Source organism: Pristiophorus japonicus, chromosome 9 (genome assembly GCF_044704955.1).
Source record: "Pristiophorus japonicus isolate sPriJap1 chromosome 9, sPriJap1.hap1, whole genome shotgun sequence".
Classification (NCBI taxonomy): domain Eukaryota; kingdom Metazoa; phylum Chordata; class Chondrichthyes; family Pristiophoridae; genus Pristiophorus; species Pristiophorus japonicus.
The window spans coordinates 202,465,560-202,478,410 of NC_091985.1; the positions used below are offsets into that span (position 1 = coordinate 202,465,560).

The window sequence follows — 12,851 nt, forward strand, 5'->3', positions numbered from 1 at the left end:
GAGGTTTAATCTATACGTGTCAGTTTCTGGTTTATGAGTGTGGGGTTAATCTGTACCTGTCAATTTCTGGTATGACTGTGGGCTTTATTATGTAACTGTCAGTTTCTGGCATATGTTTGTGGGTTTAATCTGTATGTTTCAGTATCTGATATGTGAGTGTAGGTTTTATCCTGTACCTGTCAGTATATGATATGTGAGTGTGGGTTTTATCCTGTACCTGTCAGTGTCTGGTATGTGAGTGTGGGGTGTAATCTGTACATATCAGATTCTAATATGCGAGTGGCTATTTTAATCTGTACCTGTCAGTTTCTGGTATATGAGTGTAGGGTGTAATCGGTACTGGTCAGTATCTTACATGTGAGTGTGGGTTACTATTTTGTACCTGTCAGTTTCTTGTATATGAGTGCATGTTTCTTCTGTACCTGTCAGTCTCTGATATATTAATGTGTACTGTATTCTGTACCTCTCAGTCTCTGGTATGTGAGTGCGGGCTTTTTTTCTGCAACTGTCAGTTTATGATATGCGAGTGTGTATTTTATTTTATACGTTTCAATCTCTAGTATGCGAATGTGGGGTTTAATCTGTAGCTGCCAGTTTCTGGTATGCGAGTGTGTATTTTATGTTGTTTCTGGTATATGAGTGTATATTTTATTACCTGCCCAACTCTGGTATGTGAGTGTGGGTTTATTCTATACCTGTCAGTTTCCGGTATGTGATTGTGTTTTAATTTGGTCTCGTCAATTTCTGGAATATGTATGTATATTTTATTCGGTACTTATCAGTTTCTGGTATGTGAGTGTGGGTTTTACCTGTACCTGTCAGTTTCTGGTAAAAAGTGTGTGGTTTAATCTGTACCTGTCAGTTTCTGGTCTATGTGGTGGGTTTTAATCTACACCTATCAGTTTCTGATGTGCAAGTGTGGGTTTTATTCTGTATATTTCAGTATCTGGTATATGAATGTGATCTGTTTCAATGGTGAAACAGCATTTGATCCTCCCGCTCTGTGTGACTGTAAGATTCACAATGTAACTCAGCCACTTCGGATCACTGTTGGACTGACAGCTTCTGCTGCCTGTGATAATAGGATTGAGGCCAGTTCTGTGTCTCTGCGCTCTGTGAGTGATAATCTACTTCCTGTGTGCGAGAAGGAGCTGCCTGCACGTTTCCTTGTGTGGAGAAAATATCATATTTATACTGGCTCAATGAAGTATTTTGCTTTGAGAATAATACCAGAAAAATATTAGTTATGATATGGACAACTGATGGGGAGAATATAAAATAAAGTTGTAATGAATGTATATGTTTATAATAAAGTATCTGGCGAGAAGAAACCGTGATACAAACAGTGTCCTTGTCTGACCTTATTGGTGTGTAGGACGGTTCAATAGAAAGTTATCAGCATCCAGACACAATACAAACCCAGCACTGGTCCATGAATGGGATCACTCGATTGATAAAATCGAGGTGTATATCTTCCACTCCCACAGGACTACCTGTAAAATTCTGAATCGCTTTCTGGATTATAACCACAGGTACCTGCGCTGTACAACAACTGTTCTCAATCTATTGGAACCGAGTTAAGTGCCTGTGCAGTCAACAGAATGTCACAGAGTCCAGATCCTGATGTATCTGAGGGAGCGACAATGTATCTCTCGATCACCTTCAACATGGTTCTGGGGAACTCAACGCACCGAAACAAAATGACCGAATTTGAAATGTCCACTTTCACATTTCAGTCCTGCTGCCTGCAATAGATGCACTTTGTGACACTCCTCACATCCTCACCATCAGGCTGTGTTTCCACTGTTCAATGTCCAAGAAGAACAGACACAGTGAGATTGGGACTGAATCAGTAAGATTCACAACTGGTTTGATGAAAGAAACCAGCAATGATTTGAAAGAGTGAGGTGATTTACTTTCTCTGTTACCTTTCACTGTATACACACAGCCCGGGATATCTCTGCTCCCCTCCCCCACTCACTCCATGTTCCCGAACTAGTTCCTGCTCCACTCTGTCTCTTACAAACAGCCCCCGATACCCAGACACAAATCCCATTTGCGGACACAGTCTCAATGTGATGAGCTGCTGTTTGCTCCCTTACTCGGGCCTGGGATATCTCCGCTCCCTGATGTGTTCAACGATCATCAGCCCAGCACAGAGGAAACAGCAGCCGCTGGCAGAGCTGGGGGAGGGGAGCTCGCCTGGGCCCTTCCCGTCGATTTAAACACTGGGCAGGGAGAGGGTGCGGGGGAGGAGCAGGCAAGTATTTTAATGCTGGAGCATGAAGTCTGGAGGCGGATCTGGAAGCTCAGAGGCCACTGTCTCTGCCCAACCGGTCACCCTGATTCTGGTTCCTCCTCGCCTCTCTCACACTCTGCCTTTCTCAGCCAGGTCTGGGCTGGCTTCATAAACACATCTGGATGGCGAGAGTTTATCATTCAATTTATGTCCCTGTGAAGAATCATCATGTCTGGCCGAGGTAAAGGAGGCAAAGGACTGGGTAAAGGCGGAGCCAAACGTCACCGTATAGTGCTCCGTGATAACATCCAGGGCATCACCAAACCAGCCTGGATCGCCGTGGCGGTGTCAAGCGGATCTCGGGCCTGATCTACGAGGAGACCCGCGGGGTGCTGAAGGTTTTCCTGGAGAATGTGATCAGGGATGCAGTCACCTACACTGAACACACCAAACGCAAGACGGTCACAGCCATGGATGTGGTGTACGCTCTGAAGCGGCAGAGCCGCACTCTCTATGGATTCGGCGGCTGAACAACGTGACCCTGGGGCAGTTTGACTATTTTTCTGATAATTTTCTCACCAGATTGACGCACATAGAATCATGGAAATTTACAGCACGGAAGGAGGCCATGTCCATGCTTTTAAAAAAATTTCAAAATATACTTTATTCATGTAAAAATTTGCACTATACATTGGAAGGCAGTTCAGTACATTTGGATGCAGTCAGCAATTCCATACAATACAGTTGGATGCTAACGGCAGTTCCGTTCAATCCATTTTCTTGCTTTACATTTCGAGGTACATTTCAGTACAATCCAGGATACATTGTAATACAGTAATCAAATTACTTTACTAGTGGCACTATATGGTACACGGAATGGGTGAGGGTACAGTTACATTTCTTTGCAACATACATTACTAAACAGAACTTGCATTCTACATGGCACTACATAGGTTTGTTCAGCTCATGGTGCTCTATGTATACAAAAAGTTTACAAGTACAGCCCGAGGGGAGTTTTATACTGATTCCAGCCCTGGGTTTATCGTGGCGGAAGAGCTTTAAACTGTGGCTCTTCCCCACCGTGCCTTTGCGGTGACTGCACCAATTTTTAGTGCGTCCCTCAGCACGTAATCCTGGATTTTGGATTGCGCCAGTCTGCAACACGCAGACGTGGACATCTCCTTGTTCTGGAAGACCAGCAAGTTTCGGCAAGACCAAAGTGCATCTTTCACCGAGTTGATGGCCCTCCAGCATCAGGTGATGTCTGTCTCAGTGTGTGTCCCTGGGAACAGCCCGTACAGCACAGAGTCCTGTATTATGGAGCTGCTTGGGATGAACCTCGACAGCAACCACTGCATCTCCTTCCAGACCTGCCTTGCAAAGGGGCAATCCCGAAGGAGATGGATGACAGTCTCGTCCGCATCCCCATGGCAGCCAACAGGAGGCTATCCAGCCGAATCCCACTTCCCAGCTCTAGGTCCGCAGGTTACAGCACTTCAAGTACTTTTTAAAACGTGGTGAGGGTTTCTGCCTCTGCCACCCTTTCAGGCAGTGAGCTCCAGACCCCCAACACCATCTGGGTGGAGACATCTCCCCTCAAATCCCCTCTAAACCTTCTACCAATTACTTTAAATTTATGCACCTGGTTGTTGACCCCTCTACTCAGGGAAATAGACCCTTTCTATTCACTATATCTAGGCCCCTCATAATTTTACACACCTCAATGAGGTCTCCCCTCAGTCTCCTCTGTTCCAAGGAAAACAAACCCAGCTTATCCAATCTATCCTCATAGTGAAGATTCTTCACTTCCGGCAACATCCTCATAAATCTCCTCTGTACCCTCTCCAGTGCAATCACATCCTTCTGTAATGCGGTGACCAGAACTGCATGCAGTACTCTAACTGTGGCTTAACTAGTATTTTATACAGTTCAAGCATAACCCCGCCCCTGCTCTAGTATTCTATGCCTCGGCTAATAAAGGCAAGCATTCCGTATGCCTTTTTATCCACCTTATCTACCTGGCCTGCCAGCTTCAGGGATTTGTGGACATCCACTCCCAGGTCCCTTTGTTCCTCTACACTTCTCAGTGACCTACTATTTAATGTGTATTCCCTTTCCTTGTTAGCCCTACCCAAATGCATTACTTCACACTGCTCTGGATGGAATTCCATTTGCCACTGTTGTGCTCACCTGATCAGTTGATTGATATCTTCCTGCAGTCTACAGCTTCCTTCTTCATTATCAACCACACAGTAGAGTTTAGTATCATCTGCAAACTTCTTAATCATACCCCCGATATTCAAGTCTAGATCATTGATGTATACCACAAAAAGCAAGTGACCTAGTACTTAGTCTTGCGGAACCCCACTGGAAACAGCCTTCCAGTCACAAAAACAGCCATCAACCGTTACCCTCTGCTTCCTGCCTTTTAGCCAATTTTGCATCCAATTTACCACTTTTCCCTGGATCCCAAAGGCTTTTACTTTCGTGACCAGTCGGGCCATGTGGGACCTTATCAAAAGTCTTGCTAAAATCCATTTACACAACAAACACACTATCCTCATCGACCCTTGTTACCTCCTCAAAAATTCAATCAAGTTAGCCAGACACGACCTTCCATTTACAAATCCGTGCTGGCTGCCCTTAATCCGTGTCTTTCTAAATGAAGGTTTATCCTGTCCCTCAGAATTTTTTCCAATAATATTCCCATCACCGAGGTCAGACTGACTGGCCTGTAATTACTCGGTCTATCCCTTTCTCCCTTCTTAAACAAAGGATACCACATTAGCAGTACTCTGGCACCACACCTGGAAAGGACGTTAGCTGGAATGAATAAACTGACAAATTCAATGCATTAAACTGGTGGCTCCATCAGAGAGGTTGTTGGTGGCTCTTAAAAGAACCGTTCTATTTTCTGCTTTTTTTTGTCAGTAAATTGTGGAGATTTACTTGGAGCTGGAGTACTTGGTCACCCCGTGCTTGACCAGCTCCTCAGGGAGCACCAGACTCACGGTGGTCTGGATGTGTGGACACAATCCGCACACTCCAAACTATTAGAGGTTGGTGCCATCTCCTGGCTGAAAGCAAGTCCTGCAACAAGTGACAATCATTCAGTAGAAACTATTTTAAATTCGACAATGACACCTCAGCACCATGTTTATGTTCAACTAAAACCATTGCAAAGTATTTTATTGGTCCGGCTGAAACTCTAAACATCCATTAAAAGCAGGTGCAGGCGCTCAGCCGATTGTAGTTCGAACAGTGGGGTTAATCATGGAGTGTGAGATGGGCAGGGGAGTATAGGATAGACACTGCCCGTCACTCTCAGGTACTGCATGTCAGTGTGGGATTGATTAAATAAATTCAATGACCCAGCTTCCACAGCTCTCTGGGGGTAGAGAATTCCAAAGATTCAAGATCCTCAGAGAAGAAATTCCTCATCTCCATTTTAAATAGGGGACCTTATTCTGAAACTATGCCCCCTAGTTTTAGATTCCCCGAGGGGAAAAATCCTCTCTGCATCTACCCTGTCAAGTCCCCTCAGAATCTTGTATGTTTCAATAAGATCACCTCTCATTGTTCTAAACTCCAATGAATATATGCCCAACCTGCTCAACCTTTCTTCATAAGACAACCCCCTCATCTCACGAATCAACCTCGAGAACCGTCTCTGAACTGCCTCCAATGCAGAGACCAAAACTGTACGCAGTACTCCAGGTGTGGTGTCACAACACCCGGTACAGTTGTAGCAGGTCTTCCTTACTTTTATATTCCATCCCCCTTGTAATAAAGGCCTTCTTAATTACTTGCTGCACCTGCATGCCAACTTTTTGTGTTTCATGTACAAGGACCCGCAGATCCCTCTGTATTGCAGCATTTTCTAATCTCTCCCCATTTAAATAATAATTTGCTTTTATATTTTTCCTACCAAAGTGGATAACCTCACATTTTCCCACATTATACTCCATCTCCCAAATTTTTGCTCATTCACTTAGCTTGTATATATCCCTTTGTAGATTATTTGCGTCCTCCTCACAACTTGCTTTCCCACCTATCTTTGTATCATCAGCAAATTAAGCTACATTACACTCGGTCCCTTCATCCAAGTCATTAATATAGATTGTAAATAGTTGAGATCTCAGCACTGATCCCTGTGACACCCCACTAGTTAGTTTGCCAACATGAAAATGACCCATTTATCCCGACTCTTTGTTTTCTGTTAGTTAGCCAAACCTCTATCCATGCTAATAAATTAACCCAAAACCCATGAGCTCTTATCTTGCGCAGTAACCTTTTATGTGGCACCTTATCGAATGCCTTCTCGAAATCCAAATACACGACATCTACTGGTTCCCCTTTATTCACTCTATTCGCTACATCCTCAAAGAACACCAATAAATTTGTCAAACATAATTTCCCTTTCATAAAACCATGCTGACTCTGCTTGACTGTACCATGATCTTCTAAATGTCCTGCTGCTACTTCCTCAATAATGGACTCCAGCATTTTCCCAATTACTGATGTTAGGCTAACAGTTTCCTGCTTTCTGTCTCCCTCCTTTCTTAAATAGGGGAATTACATTTGCTGTTTTCCAATCCACTGTGACCTCTCCAGGATCCAGGGATTTTTGGCAGATTACAACCAATGCAGCCACCATCTCTGTAGCCACTTCTTTTAATACCATAGGATGCAGGCCATTAGATCCAGGGGACTTGTCCACCTTGTCCCCTCCCCATAGCCCCTTGATTATCCATTTTTTGGAAGCTTTTAGTGTCTTCTACAGTGAAGACCGATACAAAATATTTGTTCAAATTGTCTGCCATTTCCGTTTCCCATTAATTCCCCAGTCTCATCCTCTAAGGGACCTATTTAGCTACTCTCTCCCTTTTTATATACCCGTAGAATCTCTTGCTGTCTCTTTTTATAGTTCTTGCTAGTTTACTCTCAATCTATCTCCTTTCCCTTTTTTTGTAGTCGTTCTTTTGCTCTTTTCTAAAAAGTTCCCAATCTTCTGGCCTTCCACTAATCTTCGCAACATTGTATGCCTTTGTTTTCAATCTGATACCATCCTTTACTTCTTAGTTAGCCATAGCTGGTTCATTCTTCTTAAGAGTCTTTCTTTCTCACTGGAATATATCTTTGCTGAGAGTTATAAAATATCTCCTTAAATGTTTGCCACTGCGCATCTTCCATCTTACCCTTCCTTTGTAATTGCCTTTATTTAAGTTCAGGGCACTAGTACGAGACCCAAGTTTCTCAGCCTCAAACCGAATTTGAAATTATACGATGTGATGATCACTCTTCCCAAGAGAATCCTTTACTATGAGATCATTAATTAATCCAGTCACATTACACATTACCAGATCTAAAATAGTCTGCTCTCCAGTTGGTTCCACATCGTATTGTTCTAAGAAAACACCCCGAATACACTCTATGAACTCTTCCTCAAGGCTACCTTTGCCAATTTAAGCTGTCCAATCAAAATGAGGATTAAAATCACTCATGATTATTGCAGTATTTCTTACAAGCCTCCATTTTTTGTTGATTTATACGCTGTCCTGCAATGTAGCTACTGTTAGGGGGCCTATAGACTACTCCTACCAGTGATTTCTTTCCCTTATTATTTCTTATCTCCACCCAAACTGATTCTTCATCTTGATATTCTGAGAAGAAAAGGCTGGTGTTTACAACCATCTTCAGCCAGAAGTGCTGAGAGGATAATCCATGTCGGTCTCCTCCTAAGGTCCCCACTATCATAGAAGCCAGTCTTCAGCCAATTCGATTCACTCCATGTGATTTCAAGAAACGGCTGAATGCATTGGATACAGCAAAGGCTATGGGCTCCGACAACATACCAGCTGTTATGCTGAAGACTTGTGCTCCAGAACTAGCCGTGCCTGTAGCCAAGTTGTTCCAGTACAGCTACAACACTGCCATCTATCCGACAATGTGGAAAACTGTCCAGGTATGTCCTGTCCACAAAAAGCAGGACAAATCCAGTCCGGCCAATTACCGCCCCATCAGTCTATTATCAATCATCAGCAAAGTGATGGAAGGTGTCGCCACAGTGCTATCAAGCAGCACTTACTCACCAATAACTGCTCACCGATACCCAGTTTGGGTTCCACCAGGACCACTCAGCTCCAGACCTCATCACAGCCTTGGTCCAAACATTGACAAAAGAGCTGTATTCCAGAGGTGAGGAGGGAGTGACTGCCCTCGACATCAAGGCAGCATTTGACCAAGTGTTTCAAGGATCCCTAGTAAAACTGAAGTCAATGGGAATCAGAGGGAAAACTTTCCACTGGCTGGAATCATACCTAGCACAAAGGAAGATGGTTGTGGTGGCTGGAGGTCAATCATCACAGCCCCAGGACATCGCTGCAAGAGTTTCTCAGGGCAGTGTCCTCGGCCCAACCATCTTCAGTTGATTAATCAATGACCTTCCTTCCATCATAAGGTCAGAAGTGGGGATGTTCGCTGATGACTGCAGTGTTCAGTTCCATTCGCAACTCCTCAGATATTGGAGCAGTCTATGCCCACATGCAGCAAGACCTGGACAACATTCAGGCTTGGCTGATAAGTGGCAAGTAACATTTGCGACACAAAAGTGCCAGGTAATGACTACCTCCAACAAGCGAGCATCGAACCACCACTCCATAACATTCAATGGCATTACTATAGCCGAATCCCTTACCATCAACATCCTCGGGGTTACCATTGACCAGAAACTTAACTGGACCAGCCACATAAATACTGTGGCAACAAGAGCAGGTCAGAGGCTGGGTATTCTGCGGTGAGTGTCTCGCCTCCTGACTCCCCAGAGCCTTTCCACCATCTACAAGGCACAAGTCAGGAATGTGATGGAATACTCTCCACTTGTCTGGATGAATGCAACTGCGACAACACTCAAGAAGCTCGACACCATCCAGGACAAAGCAGCCCGCTTTATTGGCACCCATCCACCACCTTAAACATCCACTCCCTCCATCATCAAAGTACCATAGCTGCAGTGTTTACCATGTACAAGATGCACTGCAGCAATACGCCAAGGCTTCTTCGGCAGCACCTCCCAAACCCGTGACCTCTACCACGTACAAGGGCAGCAGGCGCATGGGAACACCACCACATCCCCGTTCCCCTCCAAGTCACACACCATCCTGATCTGGAAGCATATCGCCGTTCCTTCATTGTCGCCGAGTCAAAATCCTGGAACTCCCTCCCGAACAGTACTATGGGAGTACCTTCACCAGGCAGACTGCAGCAGTTCAAGAATGTGGCTCCCCCCCCCATCTTCTCAAGGGCAATTATGGATAGGCAATAAATGCTGGCCTTACCAGCGACGCCCACATCCCATGAACGAATTTAAAAAAAGAATCAGAACCATCTGACGTCTCAAGTGGGCGCAAAAGATTCCATGACGTTTTTGAAGAAAAAATATCTCTCCGTGTCCTGGCTAACATTTATCCCTCAACCAACTTCATTAAAACAGAGGCCGTGAAAAGCATTTTATAAATACAAGTCTTCCTTTTACAAAGGAGAAAAGGCTCAAAAATGAAACAGTTGGTAACAGGACATCAATTAGAAACATAGAAAATAGGTGCAGGAGTAGGCCATTCGGCCCTTCGAGCCTGCACCGCCATTCAATATGATCAAGGCTGATCATGCAACTTCAGTACCCCATTCCTGCTTTCTCTCCTTACTCCCTGATCCCTTTAGCCATAAGGGCCACATCTAACTCCTTGAATATATCCATCGAATTGGACTCAACAACTTTCTGTGGTAGAGAATTCCACAGGTTCACCACTCTCTGGGTGAAAAAGTTTCTCCTCATCTCGGTCCTAAATGGCTTGCCCCTTATCATTAGACTGTGACCCCTGGTTCTGGACTTCCCCAACATCGGGAACATTCTTCCTGCATCTAACCTGTCCAGTCCCGTCAGAATTTTATATGTTTCTAATTTATATGTTTCTATGAGATCCCCTCACATTCTTCTAAATTCCAGTGAGTACAAGCCTAGTCGATCCAGTCTTTCTTCATATGTCAGTCCTGCCATCCCGGGAATTAGTCTGGTGAACCTTCGCTGCACTCCCTCAATAGCAAGCACGTCCTTCCTCAGATTAGACCAAAAATGCACACAATACTCAAGGTGTGGCTTCACCAAGGCCCTGTATAACTGCAGTAAGACCTCCCTGTTCCTATACTCAAATCCTCTCGCTATGAAGGCCAGCATGCCATTTGCTTTCTTTACTGCCTGCTGTACCTGCATGCCTACCTTCAATGACTGATGTACCATGATATCCAGGTCTCATTGCACCTCCCCTTTTACTAATCTGTCACCATTCAGATAATAATCTGCCTTCCTGTTTTTGCCACCAAAATGGATAACCTCACATTTATCAACATTATACTGCATCGGCCATGCATTTGCCTACTCACCTAACCTGTCCAAGTCACCCTGCAGCCTCTTAGCATCCTCCTCACAGCTCACACTGCCACCCAGCTTAGTGTCATCTGCAAACTTGGAGATATTACATTCAATTCCTTCGTCTAAATCATTAATGTATATTGTAAATAGCTGGGGTCCCAGCACTGAACCTTGCGGCACCCGACTAGTCACTGCCTGCCATTCTGAAAAGGAACTGTTTATTCCCACTCTTTGCTTCCTGTCTGCCAACCAGTTCTCTATCCACATCAATACATTACCCCCAATACCATGTGCCTTAATTTTGCACACTAATGTCGTGTGGGACCTTGTCAAAAGCCTTTTGAAATTTTAAATACACCATATCCACTGCTTCTTCCTTACCCACTCTACTAGTTGCATGCTCAAAAAACTCGAAGATTTGTCAAGCATGATTTGCTCTTGGAGAAATCCAGGAATCGACTCACTGTATGTAGGAAACAAAGCTGATTTATTTGACAGTTGTTTGACAGAGGGTGCAGAAAAGATTTACAAGAATGATTCCAGGGATGAGGGACTTCAGTTACATGGATAGACTGGTGAAGCTGGGGTTGTTCTTCTTAGAACAGAGAAGGTTGAGAGTAGATTTGATAGAGGTGCTCGAAAATCATGAGGGATCTGGACAGAGTAGAGAGAAAATATTTCCATTGGCCGAAGGGTCGAGAACCAGAGGACACAGATTCAAGGTGATTGGCAAAAGAACCAAAGGCAACATGAGAAAAACATTTCTTTAAGCAGCGAGTGGTTAGGATCTGGAATGCACTGCCTGAAAGGGTGGTGGAGGCAGATTCAATCATGGCTTTCAAAAAGGGAATTGGATAAGTACCGGAAATAAAGCATTTCCAGGGCCACGGGGAAAGGGCGGGGAGTGGGACTTGCAGAGAGCCGGCACGGGCTCGACGGTCCGAAAGGCCTCCTTCTGTGCTGTAACCATTCTATGATTCTATGATATCCAGAAAATTAAACTCCAGCCCAGTTATAGGGATTAATTACACCAGCGGCAACAAACCCCAACGGTCCGAGTGAACATGTTTCAGTCCTGGATGTGATTAATGGCAACAATAAAAGCAGAGTCCAACCCCTGCAGTCACTTGTGAGCTTGCTGGTGTCTCATCAGGATGGATGACTGAGTGAAGCCCTTCCCACACACGGGACAGGTAAACGGCCTCTACCCGGTGTGAACTCACTGGCGTTCCAGCAGGTGGGATGATCGAGTGAATCCCTTCCCACACTCGCAGGTGAACGGCCACTCCCCAGTGTGAATGCGTTAGTGTATCCGCAGGTTGGATGATTGAGTGAATCCCTTCCCACATACGGAGCAGGTAAACGGCCTCTCCCCAGTGTGAATTCGCTCGTGTACCAGCAGGTGGGATGAACGAGTGAATCCCTTCCCACACCCGGGGCAGGTGAACGGCCTCTCTCCGTTGTGACGGCATCGAAGAGTTTCCAGCGCAGAGGGGCAATTGAATCCCTTCCCACAGTCCCCACGTTTCCACGGTTTCTCCATGGCGTGGATGTCCTCGTGTCTCTCCACGTTGGACGATCAGTTGAAGCCTCGTCCACATACACAACAATATACGGTTTCTCCCCGCTGTGAATGGTGCAATGTTTTTCAGGCTGTGTAACTGGTTGAAGCTCTTTCCACAGTCAGTGCACTGGAACACTCTCACTCGGGTGTGTGTGTCTCGGTGCTTCTCCAGTCACACTGATGTTTGAAATCTTTTCCCACAGACAGAACAGACAAACGTTTCTCCTTCCACAGTCAAAGGCCGATGATATACAGGTGAATCGAGTGACTGTGATTGGTTCGAGTTTCCCATCTGTAAACCTCCTTTTCTAATATTCTGTAAAAGGAGTTTACAAAAGTCAGCACTGAGGACAGACAATCCTAGTTTCTATGGAACATTCTTTCCTCTCTTGTTCCCCCAAAGCTGTAAATTCCCATCCCACACACTCTCCCTCCATCCTGTGCTGAAATCCAAACTCATCGCACCACCTCCATCATTTCTTTCTTCCATCTGCAGTTTTCTCACTCCCTCTTCTCTGGTTGGGTTCAGTTTTACATCCTGTGTGTGCAGACTGAGAATAAATGAGGAAATGATTTTCTCTCGAGGTCACTGGGACCCTAAATCTCCCTCTGCTCCTGTA

At 45.0% G+C, this 12,851-nt stretch overlaps 1 protein-coding gene and 1 pseudogene across 1 annotated transcript in view; both read left to right on the plus strand.

Annotated features, from left to right (window-relative positions):
* LOC139273419 (histone H2A) overlaps positions 1–12,851 on the plus strand; it is a 605,799-nt gene that overhangs the window by 48,394 nt on the left and 544,554 nt on the right. The window lies entirely within an intron of this gene.
* On the plus strand, positions 2,468–2,769 carry LOC139273438 (histone H4 type VIII-like; annotated as a pseudogene).